Source organism: Myotis lucifugus, unplaced genomic scaffold (assembly GCF_000147115.1).
Source record: "Myotis lucifugus unplaced genomic scaffold, Myoluc2.0 scaffold_13, whole genome shotgun sequence".
Lineage (NCBI taxonomy): Eukaryota > Metazoa > Chordata > Mammalia > Chiroptera > Vespertilionidae > Myotis > Myotis lucifugus.
Window position 1 is genome coordinate 10,497,035 of NW_005871061.1, and position 20,935 is coordinate 10,517,969.

The window sequence follows — 20,935 nt, forward strand, 5'->3', positions numbered from 1 at the left end:
CAGATACCCCACCACTAGTTGGCGCAGCGAACGTCACAGTGAACGCCACAACATCAGCCCAGCATCACGTGTCTCACTCATTCACTTTAAGATTTGACATACGAGTAATTTGAGTTACGAGCTCTGTCGTGGAATGAATTAAACTCATAAGTCAAGGCCCCACTGTACTGGAAGTCCTACCCAGACAATTAGGCAAGAAAAATATATAAAAGGGATCAAAATGGAAATAAATAAATAAAATTATCTGTTTGCAGATGATATGATCTTTTTTTTAAAGATATGTTTTTATTAATTTTAGAGAAAGTGGAAAGGAGAGGAAGAGAGAGAGAAACACTGATGAGACGGAAACATGGATTGGCTGCCTCCTGAATTACCCCTACAGAAGATTGAGCCCACAACCCAAGCATGTGCTCTGACTGGGAATCTAAGCAGTGACCTCTCGGTGTACGAGATGACACTCAACCAACTGAGCCACCTTGGCCAGGGCGACATAATCTTTTATAGAGAGAAAATCCTAAAATATCTACCTCAAACTGATAGATCTAATAATAAAGTTGCAGGATACAATATCTATATACAAATATCAGTTTTGCTTTTATACACTAACAATGAATATTGGAAAGAGAAGTTAAGAAAACAACCCCATTTACTATAGTATCAAAAATGGGAATAAATATAACTAAAACATTGAAGGAAACACAGATTAAAAATATTGAAGAAGACACAAAGAAATGGAAACATAGTCAGTGTTCATGTACAGGAAGAATTAATATTGCTGAAATGTCAATAATAACCAAAACAACCTACAGAATCAATGCAATCCTTATCAAAATTACAATGTCAGTTTTTACATAAATAGAAAAATGAAATCCTAAAATTTGTATGGATCCACAAAAGATTCCAAATACCTAAAGCAATCCTGAGAAAGAAAAAGCTGGAGGAAATATACTTCTTGGTGTCAAAGTATATCACAAAGATATATTAATCAAACAGTATGACACTGGCATAAAATATATAAATTAATTGAACAGAAACACATGCTCAGAAATAAACTCATTCATATATGTTAACTGATATTTTCTAAGGCAGCCACACATACTCAATGGGAAATACTAACCTATAAAATAGAGAGGTGATATGCAAATTGACCATCAATCCAACACACAAGATGGCCACCCCCATGTGGTCAAAGATGGCCACGCCCATGTGGACACAAGATGGCCACCACAAGACTGCCAGCAGGGGAGGGCAGTTGTGGGCAACCAGGCCTGCAGGGGAGGGCAGTTGGGGTCCCAGATTGGAGAGGGTGCAGGCTGGACTGAGGGACACTCCCCAGTGCATGAATTTTGTGCACCGGGCCTCTAGTCTTCAATAAATGGTGCAGGGAAAACTGAATAATCATGAAAATAATGAAATTAGACCCCTACGTTGTTACACAACTCACAGAAAACAGTAGGAAATAAATTAAAACTTAATTATGAGATCTGAAAACATAAAGCTCCTAGAAAAAATATAGAATAAAAGCTCCTTGACCTATGTCTTGGCAATAATATTTTGGATATGACAAAAAAAGCACAAAAAACAGAAGCAAAAATGAAAAAGTGAGACTACATCAAAATAAAAAGTTTCTTCATAGCAAAGGAAAAATATCTGCAGAATAAAGAGGCAACCTAAAGAAAGGGATAAAATATCTGCAAACTATATATCTAATATGGGCTTAATATCCATAATATGTAAAGAACTTATAAAACACAATAGCAACAAAACAAATAATCTGATTACAAAAGCGTCATGGGTCCTGAATAAACATTTTCCCAAAGAAGATATACAGGTACATGAAAAGATGTTCACCATCTAATCATTAGATAAATACAAATCAAAACTACAATGAAATATCTCATACCTATTAGAATGGTTCAAAAAAGACAAGAGAAAGCAAATGTTGGTGATAATGTGCAGAAAAGTGAATAATTATAAATTGGTACATCCATTACAGAAAATAGTACAGAAATTCCTCAAAAAATTAAAAATAGAACTACCATATGATTCAGTAACTTTTCTTTGGGTATATATCCAAAGAAATTGAAATCAGGATCTTATAGAGCTATCTGTGCTCTCATGTTCATTGCAGTATATTCACAAAGTCGAGACATGAAAACAACTGACAACCTGAGTGTCCATTAATAGATAAATGGATAAAGAAAATTATCTCTATCTCTATCTCTATCTCTATTTCTATCTATCTCTATTTCTATCTCTATCTGTATCTCTATCTCTATCTACATCCTATCTATCTAAGTCATCCATCTAGCTAAGTCATCCATAAAAATGCAGGAAATCCTGCCATTTTCAATGAGATGGATTGAACTCGAGGGCATTTGAAGAAAGACAAATACCATATAATCTCACACGTGGAATCTAAAAAATCTGAACTCATTGAAACAGAGAAGAATTGTGGTTGCCAAGTGCTGAAGCATAGGGCAAATGAGGTTGGTCAAAGGGTCCAAACTTCCAGTTATAAAATGAATGATTTCTGGAAATTGAATGTAGTGACTAGTGTTATCAATACTCTATTGCAAATTTGAAAGTTGTTGAGAGTAGATCTTAAATGTTCTCACCACAGTAATTATGTGAGGTGATGAAGGTGCTAATTAATCTTACTGTGGTAATCATTTTGTGATATATACATCCATAAAATAATCACATTATATACCTTATACATACTCAATGTCATATGTCAATTATATGTCAATAAAGCTGGGGGGAGGCATATCACTGCTAATCTCTATCCACCAAATTAGTACTGATGGATGTGGACACCCACCTAGATCCAGGTTAGGTTTGCCATAAATCTGTGAGCACTACAATCAATAGTCAGATGCTCTTGCAAGGGACAGTCAGTAGCTGAGACATCCCCCATTCTTGACCTCATTCCTATACTCAAAGTAAAAATTTAGAAATCAAATCAAGAAGCACTATGTCCACAAGTTAACAGTCATTATTTCAGTTTGGATAATAGATTGTTGATGATTTGACTGTTCCTTCCTTGCTTTTCCCTATTTCTGACTTTTCTAAAATGAATGCATGTTATTTTAAAAGAAAAATAGTATTTGATAAAAATTTAACAATCATTTTTTGATAAGTCAATAAACTAACAAAAATTTAGAGAACCAGACAACAGCATGGTGCTTATCAGAGGGAAGAGGGATGGGTGTCAGTAAAGGGTAAAGGGGTTCAAATATATGGTGACAGAAGATGATTTGACTCTGGGTGATGGGTACACGATGCAACATACAGATCATGTATCATAGAATTGTACACTTGAAACCTATATAACCTTATTAACAACTTTCACCACGATAAATTTAATTAAAATTTTAAAAAAGCTTAGCAAAAATGTATCATAAGAGAAATACCTCAATTTGATAAAATACATTTATACAAAACCTACATCTAATACATTTAATCATTTCAGCTGAGATTTGATGGGGAAAATGGATACACACTACTCCTACCTCTATTCAGTGTTATACTAGTAGTCCTATTTAGTACACCATGACAGGGAAAAGAAGCCATGCAGTAAGTATTAAAAGGAAAAATAGTATCTTCATGTTTGTAAATATACAGAAATTCTGAAATAGTACACACACTGAATATTAGTCTTAATAAGGAAATATTTTATACTAGGGTCCCAGTGCAGGAATTCGTGGGCTGTGAGATGCAGTGGGCAGAAAAGGCAGGTCTCTGCCCGTCCTTCGCGCCTCATCCTGGCCCCTCCTGCTGGGCTCCAGGTCCCCTGTCTGCCAGCAGCTCCGCCCCCACTGCCACCACTCCCATGCAATGATGGCGCAGGCCCCACTCGCACCTGCTGACTTCTCAGAACAATTGCGGCAGGCACCAGCAGCCTGTGCAAGCAAGGCCGGTGCCATCAGAGGGTGCAAGCGGATGCTGCTACCCCAATTGCCCCTCAGGAGCAGGAAGGTGGAGAAGCCCTCAGGGGTGATCAGGACCAGCGCTGCGCACCGGCAGTAGGTGCAAGCAGTGGCTCTGGTGCTGGTTGTGGGTGCAAGCTGGGCTGGTGCCAGCAGCAGGTGCAAGTAGCAGCTGCAGGCCCCAATTGTCTCTCAGGAGCACTGGGAGGTGGAGAAGCCCTGAGGGGTGATTTGGGTCAGCAGCTGCAGCTTACACCTGCTGACAGCTCCAGTGATCGAGGCCTGTGCTAGGCGCCAGCAGAGGGTGCAAGTACTGGACGGGACTGTGGTGTGTGGGAGCAAAGAATTTTCAGTAACTACCAGAGGCTCGCCCTGATGATAGCGACCAGTGCCCCACCTTGGTCTGGCACTCCCGCTCATCTGCTCCACCATCCTGCTGCATCTGACGCCTGCTATGTTTGGAGTGTGCCCCTTGGTGGTCAGCACACGTCATAGCCACCGGTTGTTCAGTTGTTCCCCATTCAGTCTATTTGCATATTAGGGATATATATATATATATACATATATATATATATATATATCCTATCTAATAGTAGACAAACATGGTAATTAACTGTACCTTCGACACACTTCCCATTGGCTAATCAGGGCGATATGCAAATTAACTGCCAACCAAGATGGTGGCCGGCAGCCAGGCAGCTGAAGTGAACAGGAGGCTTGCTTGCTCCAGTGATGGACGAAGCCAAGGTTCCCCGCCTGCTGCTGCCGGCCTCTGAGCTGCACTCTAAGAAACAATGTTGCAATTATAGAAGCTAAACAAACCCCAGACATCTGCTTTCAGCCAGCCGGGACTCAGAGCTGGAGCTGCAACAGTGTTTCAATTATAGAACCCAAACAAACCCAGATACCTGCTTTCAAGCAGCTGAGGTCTCAGAGCTGGAGCCGAGCCTCAGAGAGAAAGCTGGCTCTCAGTTCCAGTGACAGCCATAGAAGGTAAATAAATCCAAGAATAAAAGAAAAAAGAAAAAAAGGAGAGGTTGGGAGCTTCAGTCACCTGCCAGCCTGAAAATGGCCCTCAGCCCCTCACCCAGACTGGCCAGGCACCCCAGTGGGGACCCCCACCCTGAAGGGGGTGTGATCAGCTGCAAACAGCCATCATCCCTTCATCCAGGCTGGCCAGGCACCCAAGCAGGACCCCCACCCTGATCCAGGACACCCTTCAGGGCAAACCAGCTGGCCTCCACCTGTGCACCAGGCCTCTATCCTATATAGTAAAAGGGTAATATGCAAACTGACCCTAACAGCAGAGCGACCAGGAATCACTGGTCACTATGACACACACTGACCACCAGGAGGCAGACGCTCAATGCAGGAACTGCCCTCTGGTGGTCAGGGCAATCTCACATGGGAGGAGCTCTGCTCAGCCACAAGCCAGGCTGATGGCTGCCAGTACAGCAGCGGTGGTGGGAGCCTCTCCTGCCTCCTCAGCAGGGCTAAGGATGTCCGACTGCAGTTTAGGCCTGCTCCCTGCTGGCAAGTGGACATCCCCCAAGGGCTGCCGGGCTGCCAGAGGGATGTCTGATTGCCATCTTAGGCCCAATCCCCCGGGGAGCGGGCCTAAGCCAGCAGGTGGTGATCCCCTGAGGGGTCCCAGACTGCGAGAGGGCACAGGCCGAGCTGAGGGACCCCCCTCCCCCCCGAGTGCACAAATTTTTGTGCACCAGGCCTCTAGTATATATATATATATATATATCATACAAAATAAAAATACAAAATTTCATTTCATTTCTGCACACCTAAAAACATAACAGAAAATGAAGTTATAAAATGGTGAAGATTATATCATCAAAAATATCAAATACCCAGAAGTCTAAATCTAATGATATGCAAAACATACATATAACATATTGTATGTGATTTGTATGTCAATAAGGCTGTTATAAAGAAACAAAAGTAGTGCAACCAAGATTATGTATATAGTTTTTTTAAATATATATTTTTTACTGTTGATGGTATTACAGATATCTCCCATTCCCTCCCACCTTTTATGAGGAATATTCAGCCCTAGCTGGTTTAGCTCAGTGGATAGACATTGACCTGCAGACTGAAGGGCCCCAGGTTTGATTCAGGTCAAGGGCACATGCCCAGGTGGCAGGCTCAATCCCTGTAGGGGGCATGCAGGAGGCAGCCAATCAATGATTCTCTCTCATCATTGATGTTTCTATCTCTCTCTCCCTCTCGCTTCCTCTCTGAAATAAAAAAAAATATATTTAAAAAGAAAAGAAAATTCACACTTGACCACTAAGTAGAGAGTGGAATTCTTTTTTCTTTGCATCTCATTTACCTGAGAAGAGATCTTTGCTACATTTATCTATATGCACTCTCAGTCCACCCTTAGGGAGGTGGAGTGACTCTTATAATTAGTAAATGTAAGAATGATAACTGAGCATATCAGCTTAGATTAGACTAAAACGTGACCCTGCTCATGGAAAAAAACTAGTTCTTTCCTACCACTCAATGTCATCATACATAAAAATGATTCTGTTTTAGTAGATGTATCATCTTTCTAACATTAAGTCCTCTTTCAGTAGTGGCACTTGACCACAGGTATAATTCATGTCTGCCAAGGTAACTTCTATCAGTAATAAAAAGTTTAGTCCTAGTCTGCTTATTCTTTTTAAAATTAGAATTTTTTTTATTTAGGCAGGGATTAAGGTTGTTACTAATTGGAATTAAACATATACTGGGATAAATGTACTAAATATATTAATGTAATAAATGAATTAAATGTATTAAATGTATAACTATATAAAATGTACAGTTAAAGAGACTCATTAAATTTATAATTACTTTCTACTCCAGTAATTAATGAAAAGTAGATGCTTAATATTTGATAGCACTGCTAAAATAACCAGAGCAAAAATTAACAACTTATTTATGCATAGAACTTTGAGAAATATTTCAACTTTTATCAATATCTAGAAATCCAAACTCAATATATAGAGCATTAAAACTTACAACTAAATAGCATTTCAAGCACTGTTTTCTAATAGTTTATGGAAATGAATAACTTTTAAAAAGTGATCAAGTTGATGGACCAGTCAGAGTAAGACAAGTGTCATGTGATGTCACTTATATGTGGAATCTAATGAACAAAATAAACTAATAAAGTGGAGACAGTCTCATGGATACAGAGAACAGACTGATAGATGTCAGAGGGTGCCCTAGACCAATTCCAGCATGTCATAATTTCAAGAGTTTCATCAAAAGGTTGATGAGACTTGGGGACTTAAAAGGGTTGAATCACACATGTAGTCACCTGTTGGGAATGACTAAAGGAATTTCCCCAAACCTGAATAGGAAATTGAATGTGGCTGCCAGACAGCGAAAAGGCATCTTAATCTACATGTTATTGCCTCCTACTGGCCAAACACCTGAACAGCCATAGGCTAATTCCCCCAAACTGACAATGCCCTTTGAAACCTTACCCCTTGAAGTGTATTATCTCCACCTTGCCTTAGGACAAAGTGTGTTAATAAAAGCAAGGGTCCTAGACAAGGAGGTAGTCTTCAGTTCCTTTAGCTGAAGGTCCTCTGACCCCCAATGCCTTTCAAAATTATATCTCGTCTCTGGACTCTTTATTAGTCCCTGGATTCCTATGTCATCTACGCACAGCCTTTTCCAGATTCCTGAACCCTTCTTTTTTAAAATATATTTCATTGATTTATTACAGAGAGGAAGGGAGAGGGATAGAGAGTTAGAAACATCAATGAGAGAGAAACATCAATCAGCTGCCTCCTGCACACTCCCTACTGGGGATGTGCCCGCAACCAAGGTACATGCCTTTGACGGGAATCGAACCTGGGACCCTTGAGTCTGCAGGCTGACGCTCTATCCACTGAGCCAAACCGGTTAGGGCATTGAACCCTTCTTGATGCTGGGACAAGAACCCCAGCAAGAGGGGAGGGGTTTGGGGCCTGTGTGAAAATGGTGAAGGAATTAAGTAAAGAAAGAAAAAAAAAACCCATAGGCACAGACAATAGTATGGTGATTGTCAGAGGGAAGAGGAGTGGAGGAGATAAAAGCGGGTAAAGAGGAGATAAATGGTGATACAAAGAGACTTGACTTGGGGTAATAATCACACCATATAATAAACAGTGATGTATTGTAGAATTATATACCAATATAACCCCAATAAATTCAATTGAAAATAAATAATGTAAATAAACAAATAAACTAGGAAGCTGATCTGACATGATTCTATAGTCAAATAACAAAAAATATTGGTTTTCAATTAATCTGGGCTGAAGGAAGAAAGTTGAGCACAAGGGTCAGAGAGTGATTCAATTTGTTAAAAGTACAAAGCAACAAAAATCCAATAGGATTGTGAAAGTGTTTCTTGAAACACAGAGTTAAAATTGGAGATTCATAAATAATAATATCAAGAAATATATTATAGGGATTCGAACACAGTGGTCAACAGGACAGCAGGGAGGGAGGGAGTGTGGCAGAGTAAAGGATTGAGAAGGTAATGTGTGGACCTGTGTGGTGGGTGTATGTGTGGATGACTGAGGGACAGATATATATCTCAGGAGTCCCAGGGACTGCACACTGGGCTCTCCTAGATGGGGAGCCCATGCTACCACTGCGGGCATTCCCAGGCTGGTGCAGCTTTAGCGTGTAACCCACACCACCTTGTTGAGGGAGCAATAGAGGCCAGTAGTGCTGCCACACCAATATCCAGACCGACATCGGACACCAACCCTGGACCTGTACAAGGGAGCCACTTGCCAGCCCTAACCCCAGTGTAACCACTAACATGCCCCAGGCAGTGCAGAACATGGTACTGCATCACGGTTCCCAGCCATCTGCAGTGAGCACACAGTGGAGAGACCTCCTGAGCTGCGACTCCTTGCTGGAGCCCAAACGCAGTGTCCCAGGACCCTGGGCTTCAGGTCCCCATGTTGTGAGTGCAAGCCAGGGGTACCCCACACTTCACTCTATCTCTGGTCCCAGTACAGAGCCGCAGCCCAGTGCATGTATCACCCCCATCACAGACAGAGCCTTCGGGACTGCGCCAACTCCAATCCCAAGGACAGATAGAGCTGTCGCCCAGCACACTGGTGAGACCTGGTTTGCCCAACCACAGGTCACTGGACTGCACTGTAAGTGTGCTGCCAGAGGGACCTAGGGCACCATCCTGCCTTGGGTCTGGGGCTGCACAGTGAATTGTATGCCAGAGGGCTCTGGGTCCCCACAAGGAGTCCCAAAGGAACTGTACACACACCCCCAACCCCAAGAATCTTAAAGGACAACTGAGGGACCAGAACCATGGGAAAAGGGGGTACAACTCAGAGCAGAGACAATAAATGTGTGAAACTTAAGGCAGACCATGCTCCTAAGCTAGCAAGTCCCAGATCATTGGACCACAAGGGTCTTTAACCCCTCAGACCTCAAGCAGGAAGCCCAGGGCCAGAAAGAGACAGCAAAAATGGAGGGAAAAAGAAACAACCCCAAAGGAATGAAATGGAAAGATTACCAGGAAAGGAACTAAATGAAATGTAGGCAAGTAATATGTCAGAGAAAGAATTCACAGTAAGGGTCAAAAACTTCCTAAACCTGCTGTATGAGAAGATCAACAACATATGTAAGAATAAAGAGGAAATGAAAAATGACATAGCTACAATAAGGAACACAATGGAAGATTTCAACAATAGACTAAAAGAAACAGAGGACCGAATCAGTGAGTTAGAAGACAGGGTATAAAAACACCCAATGAGAACAGCAATTGGAGAAAGAAAATAGAAAGCAGGAGGAGAGCTAAAGAAAGCTTTGGGACAACATGAAATGAAGCAACATCCATATAATAAGGGTGCGAGGAGGACAAAAAGAGGAACAATAATTAGAAAACCTATTTGAAGTAATAATGACAGAAAAGTTCCCTGATTTGGGGAAGAAAATAGTCACACAAGCACAGAAAGTGTCAAACATGATGAACCTAAAAAGACCCACACCAAGACACATCATAATTACAATGGCAAATGTTAAAGACAAAGAGAGAATCAGAAAGTTACATACAAGTTATCACCTACTAGGTTATTAAATGATTTATCAACAGAAACACATCAGGCCAGAAAAGAATGGAAGGAAGTATACAAAGTGATGTAAAGCAAGGGACTGAATCCAAAAATACTCTATCCAACAAGGGTATCATTCAAAATTGTTGGGGAAATCAGGAGCTTCACAGGCAAAAATAGGCTAAGGGAGTTTATTACTACTAAGCCAGCAATGCAAGAAATGCTAAAGAGACTGTTGTAAAAAGAAGAAATAGAAAGGGAAGAAGAAACACAGGCATAAAGAACAAAAATGGTTAAAAACAAGTACTTATTAATAATAACTTTAAAAGTAAATGGATTAAGTGCTTCAATCAAAAGACATCAGTTGGATGAATCGATAAGAAAACATGACCCATATATATGCTGTTTACAAGAGACCCAACTGAGAACAGAGAACCCTCACAGACTAAAAATGAAGAGATGGGAAAAATGTTTTCAGACAAATGGAAATGAAAAACAAAGTTTGAGTAGCAATACTTATATCTGGAAAAATAGACCTCAAAGTGAAGACCAGACCAAGAGATAAGGAAGGCCACTTCATAATACTAAAGGGGTCACTACAACAAGAATATATAACTCTGGTAAACATATGTGCACCTAATACAGGAGCATCAAAATATATAAAAAAAAACTACTGGAAGATATCAATGGTGAGATCCACAGCAATACAATAATAATTGGGGACTTTAACACCTCATTTACATCACTGGATAAATCTTCTAGACAAAAAATCAAAAAAGAAACAGCAATCCTAAACTACTCACTAGATCAGATGGAACTAATTGACATCTTCAGAACATTTTACCCCAAAACTACAGAATATACATTCATCTCAAGTGCACACGGGACATTTTCAAAGATAGACCACATATTGGGACGCAGGCAAACTCATCAAATTCAAGAAGATTGATCGGGAAACCAAGATGGCGGCATAGGTAAACACCGGAGATTGCTGCCGCAAACAACCACTTCAAAAATACAACTAAAAGATGGAACGGACATCACCCAGAACCACAGGAAGGCTGGCTGAGGAGAGATTCTTCAAATAGAAGAAACGAGAACAGCATACCGAGGCTCAGAGGAGGCGCAGTGTGGAAAATACAAAGGTACGGAGGTGCGCGTGGAGCCGGCTGGTGGCTGAGGGCGCGGTTGTCGTTTTCAATCAGGAGGGAGTCTCAGACTCTGAGCTCCAGATCCGGGAGAGTCTGTAGGGACCCAGACTCAAACGGGAGAAGCGGGATTGTCTGGCATCAGTCGGAACGTGAGGGCAGCTTTCTCTCCGAGGTTTGCAGCGGTTGCTGGGGTTCTGAGAAGCAGAGCCTCTGGGAAGGGGACTGAGAGCAGCCATAACTGCTCCCTCCGCCCGCCCTGTTGATCCCCTGCGACCCACCCCGCCCAAACCCTGCACAGAGCCATTTGCCGGATAGCCTCAGGCAAAGGCTAGATTAGCACCTCTCCAGAGGACAGAAGTTTTCCCACTGCAGACACAGCTGATTCTCACAGCCAGTCGGCCTGGTGGTCAAATCCCTCTAGTATTAACTACAACAATCAAGGCTTAACTAGAACAAGACTGTGCACAAAGACCACAAGGGGGTGCACCAAGAAAGCATAAAAAATGCGGAGACAAAAAAACATGACAGAAATGGAGGATATAGAGCTAAAAAACACACTTTTGAGGGCTTTCAATAATTTGCTAGAAACTGCCGATAAACTTGATGAGAGCCTCAAGAAATCTCATGAGACCCTCGATGTTGTGATAAAGAACCAACTAGAAATTAAGCATACACTGACTGAAATAAAGAATATTATACAGACACCCAACAGCAGACCAGAGGAGCGCAAGAATCAAGTCAAAGATTTGGAATGTGAAGAAGCAAAAAACACCCAACTGGAAAAGCAAAATGAAAAAAGAATCCGAAAATACGAAGATAGTGTAAGGAGCCTCTGGGACAGCTTCAGAACGTACCAACATCAGAATTATAGGGGTACCAGAAGATGAGAGACAGCAAGATATTGAAAACCTATTTGAAGAAATAATGACAGAAAACTTCCCCCACCTGGTGAAAGAAATGGACTTACAGGTCCAAGAAGCGCAGAGAACCCCAAACAAAAGGAATCCAAAGAGGACCACACCAAGACACATCATAATTAAAATGCCAAGAGCAAAAGACAAAGAGAGAATCTTAAAAGCAGCAAGAGAAAGAGACTCAATTACCTACAAGGGAATACCCATACGACTGTTAACTGATTTCTCAACAGAAACTTTGCAGGCCAGAAGGGAGTGGCAAGAAATATTCAAAGTGATGAATAGCAAGAACCTACAACCAAGATTACTTTATCCAGCAAAGCTATCATTCAGAATTGAAGGTCAGATAAAGAGCTTCACAGATAAGGAAAAGCTAAAGGAGTTCATCACCACTAAACGAGTATTATACGAAATGCTGAAAGGTATCCTTTAAGAAGAGGAAGAAGAAGAAAAAGGTAAAGATACAAATTATGAACAACAAACATGCATCTATCAACAAGTGAATCTAAGAATCAAGTGAATAAATAATCTGATGTACAGAATGAACTGGTGATTATAATGAATCAGGGACATAGAAAGGGAATGGACTGACTATTCTTGGGGGGGAAAGGGGAGTGGGAGATGCGGGAAGAGACTGGACAAAAATCGTGCACCTATGGATGAGGACAGTGGGTGGGGAGTGAGGGCGGAGGGTGGGGCGGGAACTGGGAGGAGGGGAGTTATGGGGAAAAAAAAAGAGGAACAAATGTAATCTGAACAATAAAGATTTAATTAAAATAAAAATAAAAAAATAAAAAAAATTCAAGAAGATTGATATCATACCAATCATCTTCTCAGATAACAATGGCAAAAATTAAAAATCAATGAAATGGATATATTACTGGAAAAAGTACAATCTTCCAAAACTCAATTAGAAAAAAATTTTTAAAAATCTGAATAGGCTGATAACTATGGAGGAAATTGAAGCAATGAATAAAAAACAAAAACAAAAAACAAACAAACAAAAAAACTTCCAGCAAACAAAAGCCCTGGACTGGACAGCTTCACAGGGGAGTTTTATCAAGCATCCCAAGGAGAACTAAAACCTACCCTCCTCAGACTATTCCAAAAAATTCAAGTGGAAGGAACACTTCCAAACTCTTTCTATGAAACCAGCATTACCCTAATCCAAAAATCAGATAAAGACACTACAAAGAAAGAGAATTTCAGGCCAATATTCCTGATGAACATGGATGCTAAAATCCTCAACAAAATTCTAGCAAATTGGATCCAACATTACGTTAGAAAGATCATACACTATGACCAAGTGGGATTTATTCTGGGGATGCAAGGATGGTACAATATCCGCAAGTCAATAAATGGGATACATCATATAAACAAACTGAGAAACAAAAATCACATAATCATAAGAATTGGTGCAAAAAAAGCAATGTGAGTGTACATAATGCTGGAAAATTATACTCTGGAAAATTGTTGAAATGGTAAATTTTATGTTATACATATTTTGCCAGAATTACTCAGCCATAAAAAAGCATGAAATCTTCCCATTTGCAACAGCATTGATTGGGTAAGAGAGTATTATACTTAGTGAAATAAGTCAGTCAATGACAGGCAAATGTCATATTATTTCACTTATATGTGTAACCTAAAGAACAAAATAAATAAACAAACAAAACAGAAACAGACTCATAGATACAGAGAAAAGATGGTGGCTGCCAGAAGGGAGAGGGTTGGAAGACTGGGTGGAAAGGTGAAGGGACTGAGAAGGTCAAGTTGGTAGTTATAGAATAGTTAAATGGATGTAAAGTACAGCATAGGGAATATAATCAATAATCTATATATATAAAGAGCCAGGGGCTATCACATCTGAAACAACCAAACGGTCAAATGAAAAGGCTGAGTGGGGCGACAGGGTCAGCAGGGGGGTTAGTGAGGGACAACCAAATGACTGAACCACAGGCTGCATGGGGTGACCAGGCTGGTGGGGGGGGGGTAGTGACGGGTGACCAAATGACTGAACCACAGGCTGTGTGGGGTGACCATGCCAGCAGAAGGTGCCGTGAGGGGCAACCAAGCCAGCAGGGGTAGCAGTTGGAGGCAACCAGGCCAGCAGGGGGGGCAGTAAGGGGCAACCAGAGCAGCTGGTGGGGGCATTTGGGTGCAACCAGGCCTGCAGGGGGGCGCAGTTAAGTGTGATCAGGTCGACAGGCAGAGGCAGTTAGGGGTGAATAGGCTGGCAGGGGGGCCAGTTAAGGGTGATCAGGCCGGCAGGCAGGTGAGCAGTTAGGAGCCAGAGGTCCTGGATTATGAGAGGAATGTCTGGCGGTCCTGGATTATGAGAGGAATGTCTGGCTGCTAGACATCCTCTGAGGGGTCCCGGATTACCCCTGCACGAATTTTATGCACCGGGCCTCTAGTATTGTAATAACTGTATACGGTGCCATGTGGGTGCTGTAAATATCAGGGGGAATACTTTGTAAAGTATATGAATGTTTAACCACTATGCTGTACACCTGAAACTAATACAAAATAATATTGAATGTATACAATGATTGAAAAATTATTAGACTTAATAAATGAATTTGGCAATGTATCAGGATACAAAATCAATGCAAGAAATCTATGGTATTTCTATACACCAATAATGAACTTACAGAAAAAGAGACTAAAAGAGCAATCCCATTTACCATCACACCAAAAAATTTAAGATACCTAGGAATAAACTTGACTAAGGAGGTAAAAAAAACCTATACGCGGAAAACTACAGGACACTGAAAATGGAGATAGAGGAAGACATAAACAGATGGAAGAACATACCGTGTTCATGGATTGATAGAATCAACATCATCAAGATGTCCATACTACCCAAAGCAATCTATAGATTCAATGCACTCCCCATTAAAATACCAATGGCATACTTCACAGACCTAGATCGAACTATCCAAAAATTTATCTGTAATAAAAAAAAGACCCCAAATAGCTGCAGCAATCCTGAGAAAGATGAACAAAGTAGGAGGGATCTCAATGCCAGATATCAAGCTGTATTACAAAGACACTGTTCTCAAAACTGCCTAGTATTGGCACAAGAACAGACATATAGATGAATGAAACAGAACAGAGAATCCAGAAATTGACCCAAACCACTATGCTCAATTAATATTTGACAAAGGAGGCAAGAACATACAATGGAATCAAGACAGCCTCTTAAATAAATGGTGTTGGGAAAATTGGACAGATACATGCAAAAAAAATGAAACTAGACCACCAACTTATACCATACACAAAAATAAACTCAAAATGAATAAAAGATGTAAACATATGACATGAAACCATAAAAATACTAGAGGAATTCACAGGCAGAAAAATCTCAGACATATCCTAAAGCAATTTCTTCACTGATGCAGCTCCTAGGGCAATGGAAACTAAAGAGAAAATAAACAAATGGGACTACATCAAAATAAAAAGCTTTTGCACAGCAAAAGAAACTGTCAACAAAACAAGAAAGACCATTGCATGAGAGAACATATTTGCCAATGTTATCTCCGCCAAGGGTTTAATCTCCAATATTTACAGGGAACTCATAGAACTTAACAAAAGGAAGATAAACAACCCAATAAAAAAATGGGCAATGGACCTAAATAGATACTTTTCAAAAGAAGACATAAGGAAGGCCAAGAGACATATGAAAACATGCTCAAAGTCACTAATCATCCAAGAGATGCAAGTCAAAATGAAATGCGGTACCATCTCACAACTGTGAGAATGACTATCATCAACAAATCAACAAATGACAAGTGCTGGTGAGGATGTGGAGAAAAAGGAACACTCGTTCACTGCTGGTGGGAATGCAGACTGCTGCAGTCACTGTGGAGAACAGTATGGAGTTTCCTCAAAAAACTAAAAATGGAACTCCCATTTGACCCTGTGATCCCACTTCTAGGAATATATCCCAAGAAACTAGAATCACCTATCAGAAAGGATATATGCACCCCTATGTTCATAGTAGCACAATTTACCATAGCTCAGATTTGGAAACAGCCTAAGTGCCCATCAGCAGATGAGTGGATTAAAAAACTGTGCTACATCTACACAATGGAATACTATGCTGCTGTAAAATAGAAGGAATTCTTACCATTTTCAGACTTTTGTATGAGCCCCTATTCCAAAAGGTGGAAGCTTATTCACATTGTGGCAAAGACACCTACACGAGCAACATATGTGGGTAAAGTCAGGGCCAAAGCGGGCCATTTCCTCATCCAATCTTTCTGAGGTGTGTGGACAGAACCAAGTCTCAGCTCTTTGCAGGACACTTCCGGAGTTATTTTAAGCCTAAAGGACAGTAGTCTGTCTCCATTCTTGTTCTTTGGAATTTTTTTCATCATTGGATAAAAGGATAGGTACATTGGGGCAATCCTCTAGAGATACAATATTCCAGTTGCACCCATGTGATGACAACAGCACCCCTCAGAGGGAGGGAGCCAACAGATGGGGAGCAGGGAATTCTGAAAATCAAAGCGATGACAGAGATGCTAAACCTTTCCTTCACTCATCTGACACCACTCCTCAGGTGGCCTGCAGGCCGAACGTCTGCTGGACCTTTACCACTTCATGTCCTGGCAGGTTGCCCTGGGCCCTGCTAGGTGGTGTGCAGGGCCGCCTGGGCCCAGAGGTGTTACCCCCTCCCCCCAGCCACTCCTGGTACAGCTCCTGCACATGGGCGCTGGTCTCCGGGGGCCACATCAGGATGGCAGCATAGATGTCTTCCATCTGCCACAGCAGTGCCCTATCTGCATGCCAGTCCTCTGCCTGAGCCTGGCCCCTGCTGCTTAGGCATCCCTGACGCAAACCAGGACCTCCACAAAGTGGCAGGGGAAATTGTCCCTCCACAGCTTCAGGACCACTTCTGGATGTTCTGAAAGCCGTAAGCAGCCTCAAAGCATAGCAGAACCTCTCCGTCCCTTTCAAGGGTGACCTCCTGGAAGTCTTTGTTCCTCAGGGTGCAGTAGGTGAGCACCCCCATGTCCTCATTGAACAGCCCCTTGACCATTTGCCTGAAGATATGCTCCAGGTACTCGTCGGAGCTGGCACCCTTGTGGAGCCTCACCTCTTCCTCCTTCATGTCTCCAAACAGAGTGTCCATGGCAGCGTCACTCAAGGCGAGGTCACTTTGCTCCATTATCTGGACAATTTCACCTGAGGTTAACATGCAGTCAGCACCCTGGGAACTATGTAAAGCTGTGGGAACATCTTCCTAAAGGGCCTCCAGTTTCTTGTCATAACACGGGGCCACAATGACGTGGAAAATCTTGTCTGGGGACAGGTTCTGCTGTCTGGCAAAGTAATCCTTCACCAGAGAGCCCATGATCTGCTGGGGAGACTTGGCTGTTCAGAGGTGGGGGGTGATGGGGTGACCCAGCACACACTCTGCATATCGGTCCCAGCCAGGGCAGGCGGAGGTCAGCATAAGTAGCCAGAGCTCTTCCTCACGGTGCTGGCAGTACCGACACACACATTCCTTCTGACTCTCCAGGATGCTGAAGTCCACAGCTATCTTCATGTCAAAGACAGTGCACCCCAAGGCTTTTGAAGAAGCCGTAGAGCCTTCTGGATGCATCAGTGACACTGAGGCTGAATTTAGCAGCAAAATAAGGCAGAGACACACGGACATTGCCTGCACTTTGTGCTATGAGGTATCACATTTCTTATTAAGGTTCAGAACACAGAAGAAGTCCTTGGTGGTCTGTTGAGAAACTTGGACTCCTTTCTCTGTGGTCACACAACTGTCACATGCCAGGCAGTCACTCAGAAATATCTTGGCATCAGCCAACTTATGAAATTCTCCCTTCTCTGTTCTCCTGAGCCAGACTCTGGACGTTGACTGCAGCATTCTCTTGGTCATCGGTTCTTGTTTTTTTACTACATTCCTTCTGTGTGCAGTGATCACACTTCATCTGGAGCGGGGCGGGTGGGGGCCAGCTTGAGTGACCTGGAGAAAGCACAGGGAGAGCAATCAGTCACTGCTGGTCACCTCTGGTGCTACTGGCAGTATCCTTTCTTTCTTGTGGAGTGTCTAGGTAGGGGAAGTGGCCGCAGTGCCCGAGGCCGAGTTCCAGAAGGCCCACAGCACTGTTGGGATCTTGCCGGAGATGCTGGTCCATTGGTGCCTGGTCTGTCCTCTGGAGATTGAACCTACAAGACTATTAGGGAAGCCAGTTCCCAGTTCTGCCCTGCCTTCACCACCTGTTGATTGGAGACTGAGGGCCAGGAGTAAGGACCAAGAGGCCTGCCTTCCAGCTGCTCGCCAGTCCCCAGGCCACTTACTCACTCCAGTTCCCTGTTAACTATCCTCTGATCAATGGGAGCCTGTGGGCCGGGGGAGGGACCAAGCGGTCTGCCTTCCACCTTCCCACTCAAAATGTTGCTGCTGCCACGGATTCATTGGAGCCTGAGGGACCCCGGTTCCCCCTTAGCCATCCCCTGATCAATGGAACCTGAGGGCCGGGGGATGGACTGGTTATCCGTTCGGTCATTACGGACCCTGGGTTTTTATATATTAGAATAATGAACAACATAAACTGATAAACAAAAATAGATTCAGAGACAGAGAAGCATCAACCAGACCATCAAAACTCAGGTAGGGGAGGGTGGAGGTAAGGGGGAGAGAACAACCAAAGGACTTGTATGCATGCATATAAGCCTAACCAATGGACACAGACACCAGGGGGGTGAGGGCATGAGTGGGGGGTGGGGGGCAATGGAGTGATAAGGACACATATGTAATACCTTAATCAATAAAGAAAAAAAACAGAAATAAATAAGAATAGAGAATTTCGGGAATTAGTTATATCAATAATCTGTACTATGTTGTACTTTTTTTTGTAAATGTAAAACTTATCCCAAAAATAAAATTTATAAAAAATACAAAAAAAACCCCTCAGTTTATAATTGAACTATGTGGGGTTAATTTTATGTGTCAACTTGACTGGGTCATGGAGTGCCCAGATATGTGGTCAAATATTATTCTGATAAGTCTGTGAAAGTATTATGGATGAGATTATCATTTATTTTGTAGTTGAGTAAAGAAAATTGCACTCCCCAATGGGGTAGGCCTTATTCAATCCCTTGAAGGTCTGAATAGAACAAAAGGCCCAACTTTCTGCAGGTAAGAGGGAATCCTTCCTGCTTGACTGCCTTGAAGGTTGGTTTATTCTAACATTCAAACTGGAGCTGAAACATTGACTCTTCTTTAATCTTGAACCCACCAGCTTTCAGACTAGAATAATACCATCAGCTGTCTTGGTTCTTAGGGCTGCAGCTTCATACTAGAAGTACATCACTGTGACTCCTGTGTCTCCAGCTTTCTGACTGCAGATCATGGGACTTGTCAGTTTCCATAATCATGTGAGCCAATTTCTTATCATCTATCATCTATCTCTCTATAAACTATCTATCATCTATCTATATAAAGGGTGTCCCAAAAATGTATGTACACACCTTGAATAATTATAAAGGCAGTGTTTATTAAAATACATTTCATTTTCAAAATCGAGCTACCAAGACTATATATATGTGTATATATATATATATATGTGTGTGTGTATATATATATATGTATATATATATGTATGTATGTATATATATATACATATATATATATAGTCTGTTTTTTCTGGAGAAATCTAATTAATGCACTGGAATATGAGTTAGAAAAAATAAAAATTACAGCAGAGAGTCAAAGAGATGGGAAATATAAAAGAAAATTAAAGGGACATGAATAATAAGCAGATTTCATTTAAATCTAATCAGAGTTCTAAAGAGAAGAGAAAGAATGGAAAAAGGATTATATTTGCATGAATATGGCTGACTTTTCCCAGATCTTTGAAAGGAATGTCACCCATATTCTACAAGCCCAATGAATTCACATTTATACAACATGGTAAAAAGTAGAACATCAAAGATAAAAAGATGTAATAGCAGCCAGATTCATTATCTTCAAGGGAACAATATGTGTACTGTCTGCCAATTATTCAACAACAATGGAAGCCAATGACAATGGTAGGGCATTTTTGTGATTTGAAAAACATAATTTTCAGTCAGACAAGAACTAAGTGAGTTTATTTCAGCCACTCTTAATTATAGGAAATTACAAAGAATAGATTTCAGGCATAAGAAAAGCAACCCCAGATTGAGTATGTGACATTTGAGAAAGATTTAAGAGTAAATGATATGAATATGTGGATATAATTAAAATATACTAATTATATTAAAATTAATGTATTGTGGAGTTGCAAAAACAACAAAATTGAAATGGAACTATAATAACCTGTGGCAGTAGGTAAATGGAGTTAAAGTGTCCTAAATTTCTTGTATACTCTTAAAAGAAGGAACAGATATTTACTAATTATACTAGTTGACACTGCAAGTTTAAATTTCTAGGCAATCACTAAAGGAATAGAAATAAAATATGAACATGCCCAAACTAGAAGAAAAAGCAAATGAAATATTAAAAATAATCAAAATATCTGAAAGTTCAGAAAGAAAAAAATGGAATGGACAAAACAAAGAGCACAAAATAAGATGGTAAACATAAACAAAATATGTTGATAATGTAATTACATCAGAGTTAATAAAAATATTATAAATAAAGACAGGATCAGTTACAATGCTGATCAGAAGCCATATTAGAGCCTGAGGCAAAATCAATATATTGATGATTTTATCTTTGTTTACAACTTTTATATTTTATTCAATGTGGATTTTTTACACTAATTGTGCCTTCTACCATCGCATTAAACATTCTTTATCTTGTTTATTGAGATTCTTGGTATTCTCTTAAATTTTGTGCTAGAGGCCTCCCTCTA

The 20,935-nt window shown here is 41.1% G+C and overlaps 1 pseudogene; it reads right to left on the reverse strand.

The window, feature by feature from the left end:
- Nucleotides 1–16,637: 16,637 nt before the first annotated feature.
- LOC102428435 lies at nucleotides 16,638–18,025 on the reverse strand (annotated as a pseudogene).
- Nucleotides 18,026–20,935: the final 2,910 nt, after the last annotated feature.